The sequence below is a fragment of the Leopardus geoffroyi genome, chromosome B3, assembly GCF_018350155.1.
Source record: "Leopardus geoffroyi isolate Oge1 chromosome B3, O.geoffroyi_Oge1_pat1.0, whole genome shotgun sequence".
Taxonomy (NCBI): Eukaryota; Metazoa; Chordata; class Mammalia; order Carnivora; family Felidae; genus Leopardus; species Leopardus geoffroyi.
Window position 1 is genome coordinate 85,742,071 of NC_059337.1, and position 21,628 is coordinate 85,763,698.

The window sequence follows — 21,628 nt, forward strand, 5'->3', positions numbered from 1 at the left end:
GTTGTGACTGACAAGCCCATGCACCAATCGGGTGCAGCTATAGCGTCACACCGAGGACTGGGAGCGGGGAATTGTAGACCTGAACGAGGTTGCAGAAGGTATTTGGGTTGGTGATTGGAACTGTGGTCCACTGAGTGTTAGCATCTGAAGACTGTCTTGGTTCTTAGATGTTGCTTATCAGTGATGGTAAGAGGAAACATAGTTAAATGTTAGTTTTAGAAGTTAAATTTTTAAATCAAAAGTTAAAATTTTAACATGGCGCTGTGAAATGGTCTGCAGAAAGGTCGGGGATACAGCAGTGCCCACACCTGCTTCTAAACATTGGAAAACTGTTTCACATAGAATTGTCATACTTAGAACATTACAACCTTGTAGAATCTACAGGGTTGTTTAAAACTTAGACAAATTAACATCACTAATATTTCATGCGAGGGAGCGGAGGATAGAAAAGAACAGTAAGATGCTTTACTATGCCTCATTTACTATCAAGGGAATGACGTTAATTACTTTAAATCTGCAAAATAATTATGTCAAGTTTTAAAACGCGCATCAGCTGCTATTCTCTGGGTGATACTGTAGAGACGCTCACCCTAAAACTTTCAAAGTGAGACACTGTCAATACAATTCTAACCCTTTAACCCAAGTAATTGCCTGCAACACAATCTTTGGAATTAGAAGGAAGGCATAAATCCAAATTGAAATTTGACAGAGTATTATTCATCAGATTTATTAAAACATATTTGAAGGACTTTCAATCTTATAGTCAGAGTCTAACATTAAAAAGTTTTGTTGTCCAGTTGAAGAACACAAATTTTAGAAGAATTTTTAATGTTAAGCTCTATTCAAAAACAAAACACATCAGTGTAGAGATAAGGGATGAGGGATTTAAAATTCTTAATTCTAATAGTCTAATGCATCTACAGTAGAGAAAGCAAAGGTGGGAACTTGCACAATATGTATTCTTCAGTTTTAGAGTAGGCTGAATGAAAAGAGCAGAATAGGCATCAAGAAAGTGGAATAGGGGCAGTGGGGATAAAAGAACGCCTTTGACCTGTCCCTTGGGAGCCTCTTAATTAGGCTTTCATTTCCAAAGATCATGAGGCTTGACAGGATCTTGAGAAATCCTGTCTGTTTCCTTGTTCACAGCAAGATATACAATTTATAATCCAGCCTATGTCTAGAAACATCCAGAGAAAGATTTCACAATGTGTAATCCCAAATTGAGCAACCTTCCCATTCAAGGCACTCATCTCCATACCTAACCTAAATTCACGATTCTTTGCAATGCTAGCATTTTTTGCCTTTGGTCTCTTTTCAAGGAGAATATAAGAGGGTAACTAGAAATTTTTGTTTTGTAACAAATTAACAACCAGTTTCAGATCATTTCTTTTCATCTAGGTGTGAACATTTTGTTGTTGTTTTGTTTTTGTTTTTTCCCCAATATTCAGGACACTGGTAGGAAACACAGTTGGGACCACGCTTTGTATATTATAAGAATAGCATCTTTAATTAGGTACTGCTCATTCCTGTCCATGCCATCACTGATTTTGAAATTTCAAGTTTCACTTGTTCCCTTATTCCTCTATTATAGAATTTATAGCCATTTGATTTTTATGTAAGTTGTCTATTTAACTCTGTTTCAATATCCAAACTTACACTTATATCTTAGTACTGCCTAATGAGATAATAGTTGGAATTTAACTCTTTTTTGCATCATTCCTACTTTCCAGGGATCTTTCTTACTCCTTCCTGATGCTTATTACCTTCAGTTTGGAAATTTCTTATTTTCTTCTATTTATTTTAAATAGGCTGAAAAGATGTGGATTTCCTTGGGCTAACTTTAAATAGAAATATGTAGATAGTGATGTATAACAAAAAATATGATGAAAGCTATGACATTTAGAAAGGGAATAAAGAAAATAATTTTCTCATTATAGAAGGCTAATTATAGTTTATAAAGTGGGATGCTGCAAAATCTGCTGCCTGACAGAAATGATTCAAAGTGTTGGTCTTTGTGTTACCAACAGAATTAGAAATACTGTCCTGCAAGTTTATGCTAAGAATCAGTTGAGAGGATAGAAAGTATAAATGAAATCTGGACTATCCATCTTCTCAACAAAAATATGCTTTATGAAGAGCCTTAAAGGCACAACTCCATTAAATAATCCAATGCACAGCAAAATGCCTGTAGTATTATACATGCTCAACAGATGTTTGTTCAATGTACATAGTACAAATTTTAACTAATGCAGCAAAAGAAAAATAAACGTTATTTATCTTCTCTGCTTCCCCATCACCTGATGGATAAGTGCAAGTTCCTTAGAATGGCATCTTAGTCTCTTCTCATGATCTGGCCTTTGCCTAAATTCGCAGCCTCATTTTCTGTCACAAACCATCTGGTGCTAATGCTCCTGAAACTGCTTTTAGTTCTTTAGAACTTTACTATTTTTGTCTCCATGTTTTTTATTTATGCCCCTGCCTCAGTTTATAAAACTCCTATTCCTCTTTCAAACTATGGCTCAGAAATCTCTGATAAGTCTTCCCTCAATTCTCATGAAGAGTTTATCTTTTCTGCTAAACTGCTCCTGCAACTTGTATATACTTTTGATTATTGTATTTATCATATTGATATTGAAATTTCCTTGACTATGAGCCTGTCTCCCCATTGAGCCATGACCATTTATCATGTTTGTGTATTTAAGGTTCAGTATAGTACCTGGATGTCAGGTACTATACTAATTAATCAGTATATGCTTGTTAAGCTGAATTTATTTGCCTAGCTAGAGTGAACAGATATGTAAATGGAAAAAAAAAACCCACAAGCTTCTATACTTGAGGGGAAATTGTAACTCATAGTAAGAATGATATACAAATTCATTTCAAATAACAAAGCATGTCTATTTATCCTCTTCTAGAATAATGCCAATTTCAAAGTGCTCAAATTTTTCTTAATGAATAAATATAGCTAGCCTCCATAAACATTCTCATGAATGTTAGCCATACCAGTTAATTGTACATTCTATGTGCCAGACACTATGATCAGCATAGGCAATATAAAGATGAATCAGGCAAAGACTCTCAAAGAGCTCCAATTTTAGTGGGCTAGGTATACATGTAGGCAAACAACTATGATATAGTGTGACAATGATCATTTTAGAAGTATGTATAAGATAATACAACCAGTTAATTCCTTTGAGGAAATGTTTGGGTTCAGTGTCAGGAGAAGCTCTAAACTGATATAGAACGTGGATTGAGGCTCAAATGATGAGTATAAATTCTCAATTTAGATAAAGCATAAGCAGCAACTTGAACATGCTTGGTGTGTTTCGGGAGGATATACTGAAGGAGAAGGATGAATAGAGAATAGAGAAGGATGGCTAAGCCAGCATTTCCCAGAGTTTGTTCTGCTGAATACTAGTTCTGTAAGATGCTTCTTTCAACAGAAGTTTCCATGGCCAAACAAGTTGGAGTAATGTTGACTAATTGTGTTGCCATGTCATGAAATGGGTCACAGTATTCCACTTCCTATTAGCAAGGAGTTCACACTACGATCAAGTCGAGGCACAACTAAACAAATTCCAGAATCCTACCTTTGAGGATTTGTTTCCTGGGACTCTCCATAACAATTTCTGAATCAGTCAAGATTTAGTTAGAAAATAGAAACCATACCTGTTACTTGAACAGAGAAAATGTTAGTAAAAATGTTATTAGGGTACATTGTTAACTCAAAAGATACCAAGAAACAATAATATATCACAATTAGCAAATTCAGGAAGCAACTAACCCCTCTAGGGCTGGGGAAACAAAGTGAAGAGTTTGGAATTATTAAGATTTAGAGCTTAGGGGAGCATTCCTGTGGAGTTCCTCAGAGAAGGAGATGGTGCTCAGCTGGGACTGGTGTCTTAAGAGGCAGGGATGTGATTAGGCTGATTTGGCAAGTGTTTAAAACTGCAAACAGAGCATCAAAGCACTGTAGTACAGCACCTTGCAGTCTAATATACATGTAATTGGGATCCCTAAAGGAGAATGGAGAGAGATTGGGGCCAAAGAAACATTTCAAGAGATAATGACTGAGAAAGTTCCAAAAAATAATGAAAGCATCAAACGACAGATCCAAGAAACCAGGCAACTCCAGTATTGATTGTATACTGCTATATAACAAATTACCCCAAAATTTAGTGGCTTACAACAACAAAAAATTCTTGTCTCCTAGTTTCTTTGGGTCAGAAATTCAGGAGTGGCTTTGGTGGTTCTTTCACTCATGGGGGAGAAAGCAGAAGTCATAGTGCCTTTTAGGACCTAGTCTCTCAAATCACACAGTGCCACTTCCATCTGATTCTATTTGTTATAGCAAGTTATGATGTTTGGCCCATACTCAAGAGGAGAGAAATTAGGTTCCACATCTTTATTTCAAATATGAAGGAGGGGCACCTGGGTGGTTCAGTCGGTTAAGCGTCTGACTTTGACTCAGGTCATGATCTCTCTATCTGTGAGTTCAAGCCCCGTGCTGGGCTCTGTGCCGACAGCTCAGAGCCTGGCGCCTGCTTCAGATTCTGTGTCTCCCTCTCTCTCTGCCCCTCCCCTGGTTGTGCTCCGTCTCTCTTTCTCTCAAAAATAAACACTAAAAAAAATATGAAGGGTAAATAAAGATTGTTTTTATGTAAACAAAATATAGTTCCTATAGTACAGCAGACCTACATTATAAGAAATGTTAAAAAAACTCTTTAAGGCAAAAATACCACAATACCAGAAAGAAATTTGTGTCTACACAATTAAGTGAAGACCTTAACCAATAGTTAAAATAAAGTAACATATAAAAGACATCTTTTCCTTATTTTTATTTGTTATAAAGATAACTATCCAAAACAAAAATAATGGCAAATTTATTGTGGATATAGCATATATAAGAGGAATGTATAACACAAATCGGGAGGGAGCAATTGTAAGTGTACACTTGTAAGGTTTCTCCATTGTACATGGTGCAATATAATATTATATGAAAGTAGACTGTGATAAAGATGTAAATTTTAAGCCCTAAGGTAACCACTAAAATATTTTTAAAAGAAATATAATTAATAAGCTAATAATGGAAATATGAAGGAATTATAAAATAATTTATTTTAAAATGTCAGAAAAAAAGAAACAAAAAAGATGGAGCAAATAGAAAATAACTAACATGGTAATAGTTTTTAATTCAACCATATTAATAGTTACATTAAATGTAAATGATATAAACTCAAATTTACAGGCTAATTAAAAACTAAGTTCTAATTATATTCTGACTGAAAGAAACTCACTTTAAATATAAAGACAGAGATAGCTTAAAGGTTAAAAGATGAAAAAAAATACCATGCAAGTATCCATAAAAATAAATCTTGATATTAAAATGACTGTTTTAATATCAGACAATGTAGGTATCCTAAGAGCAATATGTAATGTTAGAGGGTCAATTTACCAAGAAGCTTTAACAATATTGTTTGTGCAGCAACAACAGTTCTTCAAAAGTGTTTCATATTATCAGAAAAAACTAATAGAACTGAAAGGAGAAAGATATAAATCCACAATTATGTTTGGAGTCTTCAACACTCTTCTCTTAATAATTGGTAAAAAAAATAAAATAAAAAACCAGTATGTGGGTTGGTACATTTGGTAGAGATACACTAAGTAAAAGAAAATGACTCATTCAAGAGAGGAAAGACACATTTAACATTTCTTCTTTTATTTTATTATAGTTATGAATCACCTTATTTTTTATAAATACTTTACATTAAAAATATTTTTTTCTTTGAAAAAGTCATATAAATCAAGCTTTACAAATTCAATCCCACTTTCTCCCCCTTTGACTTGTAATTTAATTTCAGAGGTAGTTAGTCTTCATTTCTAATTCATTTTTACAAGTCAGTAGTTCCAAATGTTTAAGATTTTTGTTTCTCAGTAAATGTACAAAATCTATATAAAGAAAATTGTAAAACACTTATGAGAAACACTGAATAGACTTGAACAAATTAAAAGACCTACATTCTTGGCTAAGTATTAAACATTATGAGCTTGACAGTTCTTTCCATATGAATGTATAAAGTTAATACAATCCCAATACAAATATCGAACAAAAATTTTTCTGGACCTGGAAGGTTCATTTTAAAGTCAATATGTGGGCACTGGGGTGGCTCAGTCACTTAAGCATCCAATTCTTGATTTTGGTTCAGGTCATGATCCTGCAGTTCATGAGTTTGAATGGCCCTCATGGAGCGCTTTTCTGGCAGTGCAGAGACTACTTGGGATTCTCCTCCCTCTCTCTCTGCCCCTCCCCTGCTTGCTAGCTCTCTCTCTCAAAATAAATAAACATAAAAAAAATCTTTAAAAAAGTAAACTTAATGTGGAAAAATAAACAGAAAAGAATAGTCAGTAAAATCTACACACACAAAAAATTATTATTGAGCTTTCAGCTTTTAATATATTTGCTAGACAAAAAAATCTTGAGTATTTTTGTCTTTCAGTACTTAAAGATGTGTCTCCATTATTTTTTGGCTTGCATGGTTTATTGAGAAGTTTGCTGTATATATCTCTTTCTTCCTTTGGCTACTTTTAACATTTTTCTTTTTATAGCTGGTTTTCAGCAACTTTGTTTATGCTGTGCCTTGTTTTTATTCTACTTGGAGTTCATTGAACTTCCTGGGTCTGTGGGTTTGTAGTTTTCATCAATTGGGGAAATTTTAAATTTTATTTCTTCAAATATTTTTTTTCTATTAACTCTTCTCTCTATTTTCCTTTTGGGATTCTAGCTATGTATCTGTTAGGCCACCTAGTATTATCTCAGAAGTCTATTCATTTCTTTTCCAGTCTTTTTCTCTTGGTGCTTCAGTTTGGATAATTTCTGTTGTTGTGTCTTCAAGTTCACTGGCATTATCTCTGAAGTGTTTAATTTGTTCTAAATCCCATCCATTGTATTTTTCATTTCTTATATTGTACTTCTCTAGAAGTTCCATTTGAGTCACTGTTATATCCTCCATATCTCTCCTCATCATGTCATGTTTCCTCATATTTTCTTAAATATACAGAGTATATTTATATTAGCTATGTCACATATCATTGTTAGTTACATCATCTCTTAATTTTGTGTCTGTTTCTACTGATTTTCTTATGGTTATCAGTCATATTTTCCTGATTTTTTGGTTACCAGACATTTTACATAAATATTACATAAATTTTACATTGTTGGTTTATGGAATTTGAAGCATTCACTTAAATAGTGTTTTATTTTGAAATGCAGCTAAATTACATGTAATAAGCTGCTTTTGAGGTTTGGTTTTAAGTTTTGTCTTGGCAAGTTTAGAATAGCCGTAGGTCAGGGCTAATTTAGCCCCACAACGAAGGTAATACCTATTCTGAGTGTTCTAGTTAATGTTCCTTGCATTGCAAGAGCTTCTTTTCACTCTTGTTGGTGAAAACAAACTATTCTTATCCCCAGCCCTCTAATGAGCACTGGGAATTGTTCTGCCTATTAGTTTCAAGTCTTGAGTGCTTTCCTCTCACATGTACCTGGATCAATACTCAAAGATTCTAGGGGCGCCTGGGTGGCGCAGTCGGTTAAGCGTCCGACTTCAGCCAGGTCACGATCTCGCGGTCCGTGAGTTCGAGCCCCGCGTCAGGCTCTGGGCTGATGGCTCAGAGCCTGGAGCCTGTTTCCGATTCTGTGTCTCCCTCTCTCTCTGCCCCTCCCCCGTTCATGCTCTGTCTCTCTCTGTCCCAAAAATAAATAAATGTTGAAAAAAAAAAAATTTTTTTTAAAAAAATAAAAAAAAATACTCAAAGATTCTAGGATACCCCTCTATAGATCTCCAGAACTCTCTCTGCAGAGCTCCCTTTTCTCTGATACTCTGTCCCACAGACTCTTAACTGCCTTGACTCTGCAAACTGATTGCTGTCTCTTCAACCCAGTGAGACAAAGACTTTACCTGCATTCCATCTCCCTGACCTGCAGACTGGAAACTGTCTATAGGCAGCAAACCTGTACAATTACTGGGCTCAACTTGTTTGTTTCCTTTCCCTCATGGATGACAGTTCTATACTTTCTATTATCCAATATCCAAAAAACGGTTGCTTCTTTTTTGTGTTTTTGCTTCCCACCCCCCACCCCCCACCTAGTCATTTAAGTGGGAGGATAAATCTTGCCCCTTGGTCAGATGTAGCGGTCTGCCACTGCTTTAATTAGGCCTTTTGATTCCCTTATAGTTCATGCAGTGGTTGTGACACTCGGCACAGGTAACATCCTCCAGAACTGGGAAAGCCAAATTTATGCTAAGCCATTAGTACTATCAGGGCTACATTTTCATAAGGGAGGGAGAAGGTGTTGGTCAAAGCACAGATAATTCCCAGATGTCCCTGACAATGACTTGACCTCTAATATTCTACTGTTCTTAGAAGTTCATTCTCTGACTCTGATTTAACACCACTTAAAAGAGTGGTTCTGCTACTAAGTTTGCTTCAAGAACTACAATTACAAGTCCACTTCTCCAAACATCTTAAAGCAAAGATCTGTGAGCGTTAAACTTTCTGTATGCCTGAAAAGTCTTTATTTTGTCATCATTCTTGAGTGATAGTTTGACTTGTCAAAGGTTTCTAGGTTCCAAGTTTTGTTTTCTTTTTCCTCAATACCTTGAAAGTATTTTTCTGGTCTTGTATTTGTTTGTTTTCCTAGTACCAGGGTTACTAATGAGAAATCTAATGACAGTATTTTCTCATTTTTTACAGTATTCTGTGTTTTCACTGTGGAAGCTCGTCAATATCCTTTACTTTTCACAAGCTTCACCATGAGTTCAGATATGAGTTTTTTTTAACTTAATTTTGATCAGCATTTGACAAAATTTTAAAATTCTGCCAAATTGCTACTCATTTTACTTTAACGTATTGCCCAACTACCATTCTATTTTTTCCTCCTGAAAATATGTAATATGAATGTCACTTTTTTTATATTTTGTTTTTCTTTTTTAAATTTTTTTAATTAAAAAAATTTTTAATGTTTATTTATTTTTGAGAGAAAGAGACAGAGAGCAAGCAGGGGAGGGGCAGAGAGAGAGGGAGACACAGAATTTGAAGCAGGCTCCAGGCTCTGAGCTGTCAGCACAGAGCCCGACACAGGGCTCAGACTCACGAACTGGGAGATCATGACCTGAGCTGAAGTCGGACACTTAACCGTCTGAACCACCCAGGCACCCCATCTTTTATATTTTTTCTTATATCTTGGTGATAGGGGCTTTCCTTAGTTCCATCTTCCCTCATTAATTTACTTTTCATTTATATTTGGTCTGCTACTTAGCCCATCTTCTGAGTTTTTTTAATATAAAATATAGTTTTTATTTCTAAAATGTCTGGTTATTTTTCTTAACTACTAAGTAATTGTGTGTTTTATCATCTGTTTTTATTTGTTTGTTGATCTCTTTTATCTCTTTGAACATATTAAATATATTCATTTAATATCTTATTGTACTAAGATAGCAACTAGCTGTTTTCTTTCTTCACCAGAGAACGTAGTGAGATGAGAAAATAAAAACACATTTGAGGGCTTCTGTCTTTAACATTTGAGGGGGATGCAAGGAAAACTTTTTATAGATTTTTTTAGGATTGTAAAAATAGGATTGTTCTCAAAGGCAAGAACATTGACTACATAAAATCAAATCCCTTCTAATCCTGTGGCTGCTTCTAGTATTTGGTGAATGTAATCTTGCCATCTATTCTAAGAAATTATTCTAAAACACACAGAGTTTTGGGGTGCCTGAGTGTCTCCAACTCTTGGTTAAGCATCTAACTCTTGGTTTTGGCTCAGGTGATAATCTTGCCACTTGTGAGTTCAAGCTCTGTGTCGGGCTCTATCCTAGCAATGCAGAGGCTGCTTGGGATTCTCTCTCTCCCCTCTCCCTGTCTCCCTCTCTCTGCCCCTCCCTTGCTTGTGCTCTCTCTTTCAAAATAAATAAATATATTTAAAAAAAAATAAAAAAGTTTTGAGCATAAAGATACCCAAATACCCTTCTATTTATACATGTTTAAAAACTAGAAGTATCTTGTGCATTTAGTCAAATGATACTTAAAGACTCAAACAAAATGGGAACATGGTTGTTATAATGTCAAAAGAAAAAGATAGGATAATAAACTATATAGATTGTTAACTCAAATACTGGAATAATGCATAGAAAAAAGACTGAAAGGAAATTCACCAAAATATTAACTGTGATTGGTTTAGAGTAGGTTTTTTTTGTATACTTTCCTGACAATTTTTCCTATAATTTTCTGTGATGACTGAATTGCTTGAAAAATCAAGGAAATAGGGGGAAAAAAATCAATGGTCTAGTATTTGCTGCATGACTTAACTTACAAGTTGTTCAAATCAATTGAGACAGAGTAAGTGAAAGCATGTTGTAAACTATAAAATGAAGTAGTAAGCTAAATTATTGTTATTAGCAATAACTGAAGGGTAATATAATTCATCTTTTGAACTCTTCCTATAGAGAGCTCTCTTTTCGGTCAATTTCATCTAATTTATTTTTGTCAATACAAATGGGGTAGCAGAACACTTCAAAAATCTCCCTGAGGATAATAGACTATATTACCTTTTTTGTTATTGCTTTGAACTCTTACCATGATGATAATAAACAAAGCCCCTTAAGCTGGTTTTACCTCCTGCTCTTGTACCCAGGCAACAGCAGTATCCCCTTCAAAAAAAAAAAAAAAAGATAAAACTATTGAGATTTAAAATACAGTTTTACAACTTTCTCTAAAAGGTGAGTTAGTTAAATCACGGGGGAAGAAAATACCAAATTTACAAGAACAAACGTGTGTTTATTTTTTTTTAATGTTTTTATTTATTTCTGAGACAGAGAGAGAGCATGAGTGGGGGAGGGGCAGAGAGAGAGGGAGACAGAATCTGAAGTAGGCTCCAGGCTCTGAGCTGTCAGCACAGAGTCCGACGCGGGGCTCGAACTCACACACCGTGAGATCATGACCTGAGCTGAAATTGGTCGCTGAACCGACTGAGCCACCCAGGCACCCCACAAACGTGTGTTTATTAAGCAACACATTAACTGCAAGGGATTTCATATGTAGATTATCTATAATTTGAATGCAGTTTTCTAAATTTTTTTAATGTGAGTGGTTTCAAAGTCTTTTGGTATTTAATAACATGTGCTATTATTAACACACTTGTTAAAGTGCAGATGTTTTCTTCAGTGCCTGACCCTTTCAAGATATTGCCCAGGAGAATGTTATTACTTACAATTGAACTACTTCTGGACCTCATGGCTTCCTTCCTCCTCAGTACCAATTTTGTATCTGACGCTTTGGTAGGCAATGGAGATCCAGTTATGAACAGGAGATACAGATCCATCCTTGGGTTTTATGGAGTCTAGTCACACAAGTATTTGAGTGTCTGGTGTGTACCTAGCTCTATCCTGAGAATTTCAGGGTTCCCAAAGGAAAAATACTCCATATACTGAAGAGCCTTTTAGTTCTTGAATGATATTTTTCTGACCACTGCATAATAGCTTCTTTGGACTACCTACCTGGCTTCTGAACGAGAGGAATTGAAAATAGCCAGAATCAGTCAGCTTCTGTCCATCTTAGACTAGGAACCCCTCTACACTGAAGAAAATCCAGGTGTCAGAAAATTGATTTAAAATAAAAGATACTAATTCTGCCATCGAGTTTTAGAATTGTGATGTATTCAATCCTATCACTTTTTAATAATCTAATGCAGTTTTGCCATATTTTCTTATGGTCATTTCAGATATGCAGACACATGGGATATATAAATTCTGACTAGACAATGAGCAGCATAAATGAATGTGCTAATAGCTAAACCAGTAGAGGCTGTTCTTTACTTTGTGTAGATTTAATGTCCTCTGGAAGGATCTCCAATTTATTTTTAAAAAATGATTTCTAAGGCTTATAGTATGGGATTGCCAAAATCTCACAATGGTAAAGTAAATGTTATTTATTTAATATTAATTTTATTACATCTTGCATTTAATACTTGTATATTTTTATGAAAATTTAGTATAGAAGTTTATCATAAGAGGACACTTCTGTGGACATTCATATATAAATAAAACAGTTCTAAGACTAGTTTACTAATCAGCTATTTCAGAAGTCATGTTAAAATGTGATTTTAGAATAGGACAGTTTACAATATAATTCTAATCATTTTTTATGGATTAAGAATATGAGAGAAATATCATGTAACACCATGTTATTTGGAGGAGACAGGGCTTGCTTATAGGGAAATGAGAAGCTGCATTTTGCATTTATTAAACCCCTATCTTTCTGCCATGCCCTCATCTTTAGTCACTACCCTACCCTACCCTATGTGTTTCCCTGATCCTTTTCCTGTCCAATAGAGAATTTTGTTCAAATAGTATTCTTGGAGAACGTCATAACACTATGTGTACCCCTGGCCCACTGCAAAATCAATCTAACCTACTCCAACTGGGTTCTCATTGCTGCTTGACAATCTTGATATTGATCTCCCATTTATTCCCCAGCACACTTCCCTTAGAAGGTGCTTCAGATCTTTCTGCTCACACATCTGATTCACTACTTACCCTTTCCATTCTCACCAGATAATATCCATCCAACTTTACTGAGAAATTTACAGGTAACTAGTGCTGTTTAATTTTTCCTTATCTCTACCTTCAAGCAGCAAACTTTTATTATCAACCATGTGCCGGGCTCTATGCTTGTTCCTGGCACATAGTAGGTGCTCAATAACTGTTGAAATGAATCTATGTGTTGATGAAAAGATAGGTCTAGGGGCTGAGATACTTTACATAGAGGAGGAGTACAGAATGGAAGGGCACAATAGGTAATTTTGACCTTGGATGTTCTTAGTAAAGAAGGATGGTTTCCTATTGCAAAGAAAGAAGAGTTTTGTTTTTGGTTTTGTTTTTTTATTTCCAGGGCTAAACTCTTCTTACCATTCCTTTCTTCTTCCTCTTTGAAAGTGATTCAGCTCTCTCAAAGAAGGACAACTTCATTATATCTAAACACACCTCTCTGAAACCCATCACCATCATCAACAACTAAAATTCTGACCCTACTGACTATAACCATCCCATTTTCATACTTACCTTTTGTATAAGTGCTCTGCAATTACTATAGTATACTTATTTCCTTGTCACCCATATTGTCCTCTTGAATTCATTTTGTCTGTTTTTTTTTAATGTTTATTCATTTTTGAGACACAGAGACAGAGTGTGAGCAGAGGAGGGACAGAGAGAGGGGGACACAAACAGAATCTGAAGCAGGCTCCAGGCTCTGAGTTGTCAACACAAAGCCTGATGTGGGGCTCAAACCCACAAACCATGAGGTTATGACCTGAGCTGAAGTCGGATGCTTAACCGACAGAGCCACCCAGGCGCCCCGTATTTTGTCATTTTATTATTCCCATTTATGCCAACTAAAATCTCGCCTACTTTTTTTTTTTTTTTTTAATCTCACCTATTTTTTTTTTTTTAATTTTTTTTTTCAACGTTTATTTATTTTTGGGACAGAGAGAGACACAGCATGAACGGGGGAGGGGCAGAGAGAGAGGGAGACACAGAATTGGAAACAGGCTCCAGACTCTGAGCCATCAGCCCAGAGCCCGACGCGGGGCTCGAACTCACAGACCGCGAGATCGTGACCTGGCTGAAGTCGGACGCTCAACCGACTGCGCCACCCAGGCGCCCCAATCTCACCTATTTTTTAAGACTCATCTCTCACACCAAACATTCTCTGGCCCCTGTAACTGGAAACTCTCTTGAGAGAACCAGCATTGTCTGTGCTGCTCCTATGATAAATATCTTAACCTGCCTTTTACTTCTGTGCAATGCCATGGGTTTCATTTCTATAACATAGGGTTCAATAAACATTGGTTGAATGAACATCGATAAATTGAATACCTTACATGGGGATGGCAAAAGAAAAAATAGTTAATCTTTTTACAAAATAAACTTTTTTCTTTAATCACTCTAATAAACAATTCATTTTAAATGCTATTTCTATCCATGTCTCGCCACTCCAGTGAATGAAGATGAAATTGTCAGCAATTTGGCCAGCTTCAGTTTTAAGCTAGCAGGATGTTATTAGAAATGGTGATAGTGGTATAGCCATAGTTCCCTGTGTTTATTGTTGGAGGAAACTAATGCTTTATATGAAATATGTTGTTAAAGTCTAGATTTCTCCAATGAAACTTAAAGGGAATTGTGAGGCACCTCTGAATGACAGGTTTCTGAACCAGTTCCAAGGTGGATTCTGAAGACTACAAATGGGAATTTTTGGTTTGCTTTCAAATAGTTCTGATATTCTTCATTTTGTCATGTTTTTCAGCTGCTACTGGTTATCACTGCACTTTATCAAATAGCATCCCCATTTCAATTGAGAATGAAGAGGTTCTTGGATAAAGAACTTATAAAAATCAGGTACAATAATAAAGTCATGGATGATTCTTGGAATTTGCTAAAATGAAATGCTGCATCTAAGTGCAATATAAGTGCAACATCTTAGCTATATAAGATCATTATCATAAAGTAATCATCATGATTAAAAAAAAAAACCCTAATTGAATCATTATTCTTTCCAAAAGATCAGAATTCTGAGAATACTACTCAGAAGCTCTCAAACTTAATATGGAGCAGGAAATATTGCGATGAGTCCTCAAGAGTGAGAAATAAAAAACAGTTGTGCTGTTCTTTCATTGTGCTTTTTAAATTTCATTATTCATAACTATATAGTACTTATGTATGGTGAAGAATGTAGTCAGAGGGGAATGCATCTGTCAGAATCTTAGTATATAAAAAAGAATAGAAGTAAAAACACAATAAGCATACTCAGTAAGTTATGTCATATTTGAAACTTGAGCTATATATTCTTTTTTGAAACAAGGATAATAAAACAATAAATAAAAATTTTAAAGTGTGTACTTATGCTATAACTAAATAAAAGAAACTTGTAAGTAGGTGAATAAAGCTAGATCTATGATTTCTTATTTTGACTCCCTGGATAATACCAACAGCAAAATAATGCCCAAAATATGCGTATCCTTTTGTAGCTGTATCTACAAGGATACAAATGATATTTTAATATTCAATGAGAAATATTACATATATAAAAGTTATGGAAATCTAACACTAAATTTTGTGGTGGTTAACATTTTAGTAGAGTCTGTGGTCAGTATAAAATTTTAAAATAATGTATAGAGTTTGAAAGTATGATGGATACCAAAGATGAGAAAGAAAAGAAATTGTAGACAATTCAGTAAGAAGACGTTTGAAGGATCTGTTTAGCTTGATTTTTTACCCAGCAGATTAAAAAGTGAAATGCCTAATTTTATATATTTATGTATTATATTTTAAGATGCTTTAATTTAGTCATTCTGTTTTTCAGTCTTCTCGTATCTTGACATTGATTCCCATATTGACCTAAGTAAGCTACTACATCAGGCATAGTCTGATGTAGTAAACCTTAGTGCCTTAAAACATGACAAGTTTTTGTTTCTTGCTCCTGTTACATGTACATCATTAGTTGGCTGGGGACTCTCCTGTACATTATCCTCATTTAGAGACTCTGGCTGAAGAGGGGGTCTACCTACACTGTTTCACAATTACTGTGGAAAAGAAAAAGTAAAATGGAAAATAAGCACAAAATATTAAAGCTTCTCCCTAAAAGTGATGTTTTGTTACTTCTGATCACATTACTTGACTAATGCAAAGGATATGGCCATGCTAACTTCAAATGGGATCAAGAATGATAGTCCCCTCATGTGCTCAGAAGGAGAAAGGCCAGACTTACTTAGTATACTAATGAGTTCTATACTCATCTAGAAAGGACTGGAGATGGCAACTCTTTTAATTCATTCTCTGTTCAAGCCAGATTTGAGTGTTGCTTCCTTTTCTAGTTGTAGGACGAGAAGGATATTGATGGATGATAACTTTCTTCAAAGGAAGAAATGTAAGAGAATATTATATGGAGCATTAGGATAAACTTTTATTCTTCACTCATTTCTTTATGGGCTTATTTCTTCTTTAGCCCCCAAGGAGGCTATAATTTGTCAGGAAACATAGGTCTGGGCTCCATGAAACGACTGGAGGATGAGGCAGACTATCATATCATTCCAGTGAATGGTTTATAGGCCACAAAATAAAATCAAAAAGGTAGGTGAAATTAAGGAAAAGATAAGTGTTAAGTGAGTTAAGAAAATTTCCTTGAAGAAGATATATCATTAGATGGACATGAAATATTAGGTTTAGTTTAATCAAAAGAAGGAAAGAAGTTATTTCTAATAAGAAACACAGCAAGTAAGAAGCCAGAAATGAGAATGAGCAAGGAAGAAGGAGAGATGAGATTTGCTCAACTGGAGTAAAGGGTGAGATTAAAAGTTGAAATAGTACGTTAGGATTAGTTTTCTGTGAACTTGAACATGAGGCTATAACCTTTATATTTGACCTAATGGGAAGTAGTAAGAAACTGGATTCAGCTAAAGCCAGAATAAAAAAGTGTTTTAAATTGTAGGAGTTTTAAGGATACACATGAAGAAAAAATTCCAAGGAAGTTATATTTTGTTACAAAAATGTTTTGAGAAAGCTGAAGACTGGCTTCCTGTTAGACTTTAAGTGTTTCAATCTGGTTGGTGAGATAGACCATGCCTTTGAGATAAAAGTAGTCTTTGGTTAAAATTTTCAAGTATAAATTTGGTCACTGATGGAAACTCTCTAGAAATAGTTAAGAAAAATTAATTCAGCTATCCAAAAAAGTTTTGGTTATTCCACCTGGAGATAAAAGGTTGATTTAACTTACGTTACAATTATTAAAAAGACCCATACATATATCATAAAATATAAATATGCTACCTAATACCCTGTACCCATGTGCTACCTCGTAAAAGAGCATACTGTGTTTTCAAGTCATGAAAAAATAAAAATTCATTGTGTCCTATTAATTAAAGCATGAACCATAGTTTCATAGGAAAAGCATGGTTTTTAGAAGGAGACATATCTGGGTTCACATCCAAGGTGAGCTTGACAGAGAAGTAGAGAAGGCTAAACTACTCTAGCTTCTAGAGCCTCGAATTCCTCACCTATAAAATGGCAATAATAGGGGTACCTAGCTGGCTCAGCTGCTACAGCATATGACTCTTGATCTTGGGGTCGTGAGTTTGAGCCCCATGTGTGGTTTTTTTTTTAATAAATAAGCAAATAAAATGTCAATAGTAATTGGATCTGCCTCAGAGTTGTCAATAAATGATGAAACATATATAAAGTAGCTAGATATAATAGGTATGGTAGCAGTAATGGCAATGATTATATAGAAGCAATTACTTAATATTATTGAATTGAGTTGAGTTGAATTTAATGAAAATTTCCCGTCTTTATATTTGTAAAGATTATAAAATTAGTAAATCCTAATTATTAATGATATATTCACTAAAATTTATTTCATAATTTTACTTATATTCTAGAAATAAGTAAAAAGAAGAAGTAAAGAAGAAAATAAATGTTAAGTCAGAGAATTCAGTGTTCTATTTCTTAAGTGTTCATGATCCCTGATAGGTTTTATTCCACTTAACAGATGGCCACCCCAAAGGCAGAAACTTTCATCAGTGACTACTCCCTAAAACTGTTTGTGGTGAGTAGTACAATCCTATTTTTCAGATGAGGAAGCTATACAAAATAAGTAGAACTCAAGAAGTTAGTTGAAAAAGCAGTACTTTAACTCATGGCATTTGATTTATATCACTGTGTTGACTTTGTTGTTCCTCTGTAGTTTTATAGTACCTTGCCTTTTAGAGGAAAAGTTATGGTTATGAGTGTCAGTCTTCAAACTGTACCCCAAGGACCACATTTAGCCAATCTAAGGATTTGATCACTTCCCAAAATTGTACTCCTGGTTCTTTCCCATATCTGCTGCATATACTGAGTATAGAAGATCTGAGAGTATGGTGATAAGTAAAATGAAAACAAAGAAATAAAATAGAAATTCATATTTAACAGCCTTGAGGTAGTAATCATGAAATTTTGATTTGAAATGGTCTTAAATTAAAATTACTAAATTTTAATTTGAAAATATTATACACACACACACACACACACACACACACACTCACACTCACACACATACGCATGCATATGCTAATGGGGCCTTTGGCTTAATTGAGTATTAAGGTCTGATACTTCCTCTAACTGGGTAGAGCAGTGCAGTATGGTACTAGTGTCCTTAGTCTAAGCAGTTACAAAAAAATGAACAATGGTAATCGTTCTCAAGTATTTATTTTGGTGGTTCCTCAAGAGATAGTCCAGAGGTTCTGCCTTACTGGAGAATCATCTACCCCATTACCACTTTGACATCACTTAAAATGGAGTGTGTATGTATGTGTGTGTATAGAAAAAATATCACTTAAGGTGACAAAGTAAATTCAATTAGACCAGGTAAGTATTTTGGCCTGTATGTGAAGGGACTTTTGGACAAATGCATTTGACAAGCCACTGAGGAAAATAGACCTTTGTTATTAGACATGAGTGCTCTGTCTTGCAAACAAACAAATTCATCCCTCCTAAAAATAAATAAATAGAAAAGGAAAGGGAAAAAACACCACAGCTTAAATGATAGGTTTTGTAAATGTTCTGCTATTTTACAGTTTTTCAATTGAAACCACAGTTTCCTTTTTCTTCTTTCTACTTTTATACACACAGCCTAGAAGATGGACGTTTGGCAAGCCATAATAGACTGCTCCTTTCCCAGGTATCTCCTGCTTGTTTCCTTTATCTGTGAATAGGAAATGGCTTAAAGGCACCTGTGTGATGAAGGTCCCAGGGGCAGCTGCCTGACTACTGAATGCCTGATTATGTGTTAACATGCTTTGTCAGATATTGGCAGAATCTGTTCTCTTCTTTTGCCTTTTCAGCAAGGGTACCATTGACAGGCTGGCTACCCATTTATAGAAATGTTGTCCATCAAACTGTGAGGAAGGACAATAGTGTTTTTCTGTGGCCAGTGACTGTGGGAAACTTTTCTTTGGCTATTCAGGCAATTTTTGTAGCTTGCTCTGAAGAGGAGAGACTGATGAGTGCAAAAAGTACAATTAAGCAAAGCCAGACTTCAATTGAAGGCTCTAGTGTAGTCTGCTGTTCTCCTTTTTTTTTTTTAATTTAGAAGGGGGGAAAAACCCTATGGGTTTTCATGTTGCTGTGTGGCATTCAGCAGGGGGCTATTACAATCCTAAATTTTTTTTCTAGACCACCTAATTCTAAGTTAAAATTAAATGTAATGAGAGCCACTTGGAGTTCTGAATATTTTAAAGCATAATTCCCACAGAAGGGATTCGACCTAAACTGCAGTGAGCATCAGTTGGCTAATTATAGCTGCATTTTATATTACAGCAGGTGTCAGATGCAGTCATCTCAATAAAGTCCACATAATACTCGGGAAATAACAAAGACTTTTCTTTGAATGTGGGTACTAATTTCTGCTAGGTGTCATATGAGCCTTGATACTTCTTATTGGCATTAACAAGAGCACTGCAGCACTCAGAAATGCTTTTTGCTTGGGATGAATTGATACTGTAAAGCACTTACCAGTCAGACTTGACAGATGTCAGTAGTTAATACTAATGTTGCAGAGGTCGGAATATAATGCAAAGAGTCTTATGTAAATACTCTTAGATGATGGGTTGGTTTTGAGAAGGCGCCTGAGCACTGCACCAACTCACTTAATGAAAGTTAAATAGATAGCAGTGGGGTATCTGCTTTTACTTTGGCTCCTGCTTTATTGCAAGTCCTCCAGAAGTGAAGGGCAGATGGTAAGGCAGTAAACTAGGTGAACAAATACACTGGACTTGGATAAGGACTTGTTATGTTCACAGCACTTTCCTTGAGCTTGTGTGGGTGATTCAAATTACTAAAGTTATAGGTCAAAAGCATGCCTGAAGATAAGAGCTCCTGTGTATATCCCACAGATAAAAAATAAATTTAATTTAGAAAATATGTCTGCAACTGAAATACAATTAGACAATGGTGTAGGCAAGACAAATGTCTCTTTAAAATCATGACAATTGTTCCACACTGCTCCGTACTTTTAGGAGTTTTACGGTTTGTCTAACCTATTGTAATCACATTGGATCACAGCAAGTGAGATCAAAACAGAAGACCTATTAAAATCTTATTACAAAATACCGATGAGATAAGACAAATGTGAACTTTTTACACACATGCCATTCTGGGATCAACACTATTTATTTTAAATCTAATTCAGAGGTAACAAAGCAAAGGGAATTGTCCCTAATTATATCTCTCAAAACAGCTTCGGGTTCTAATTTTGGCAGGTTACAGTTTATGTACATCTCATAGCAAATTCTGTAGGGTGCTGTCAGCAATTAGGCAGAAATTGCCTTCAGTAATTTAATATTCATTTAGCATTAGTTCAATAAATGAATGAACACTGATAGGAGCAAAGCACTGTTAAGCCCAGAAATAAAATCTAAGGTAAAAAAGAAGACACATTGTCCCTAGAGTGCTGACCATCAGTTCACAAAAACAATGTCCCTCATAGCTGTTTTGAAGATTTCTGTTAATTTTTGTTCAGATCATATATGTTCATGGATTTTGATAAGGTCCAGGACAAAATTGTGAAATAGTATGACAAGTTGCAGAGAAATCACTACAAAGGAGAACAAGTAATCTGCTAATGGCAATAGTTTCCTTATAATCCTCAATAATGTTCAAGTGTTTTTAATGCTTAAGCCTCAATCGTGAATAAAAATTTTATTTCTTATTTCTTCTTACATAAATGTAATGTTTATGACAGAAAGTTTAGAAAACAAATATAAGATACAGAAAAGAAAATAATCCATAATTCTATAGAGACTCATAACATTATTAATATTTTGGTTTCTTTCATGTTTACTCTTTATTCTTCATTTATATACATATAAAATGTATATGTATCTTCTTTTAAGGTGGTTTATATTTATTTTGAGAGAGAGAGTGAGCACAAGTGGGGAAGGGGCAGATAGAGAGGGAGAGAAAGAGAATCCCAAACAGGCTACGCACTGTCAGCACAGAGCCTGATGAGGGGATCAGTCTCACTAACGGTGAGATCATGGCCTGAGTTGGAATCAAGAGTTGGACACTCAACCAACTGAGCCACCCAGGTGACCTATAACTATCTTTTGAAATAAACCTTATGATATACTAAGAATATCTTTTTACACTATTGTGTGTTCTTTCACAATGCAATTTTTATTGATTACATAATATTCTACATAATATTCTAGTGTATGGATATACTATACTTTCTTTTTAAATTTACTATTGCTGTACACTTAGATTATTTCCAATCTTCGTTTTAAACTCTATTTTGTCCAATATGGGTATCATTACCATGGCTTTCTTTTCACATCCATTTGCATGAAAAATGCTTCTCCATCTGGTCACTTTCAATCTGCATGTGTCTTTAGGTCTGAAATGAATCTCTTGTAGGCAGCATATAGATAGGTCTTGTTTTTTTATCCATTCTATCAACCTTTGTCTTTTGATTGGAGCTTTTAGTCCATTTACATCCAAAGTAATTACTGATAGGCATGTATTTATTGCCATTTTGTTACTTGTTT

The 21,628-nt window shown here is 35.0% G+C and overlaps 1 long non-coding RNA gene across 1 annotated transcript; it reads left to right on the forward strand.

The window, feature by feature from the left end:
- Positions 1-66: 66 nt before the first annotated feature.
- Positions 67-20,790, forward strand: LOC123583572. Its single transcript, XR_006704952.1, has 3 exons — positions 67-186; positions 14,356-14,447; positions 18,714-20,790. It is a non-coding gene; the product is annotated as an uncharacterized LOC123583572 (long non-coding RNA).
- The last annotated feature ends 838 nt before the right edge of the window (positions 20,791-21,628 follow it).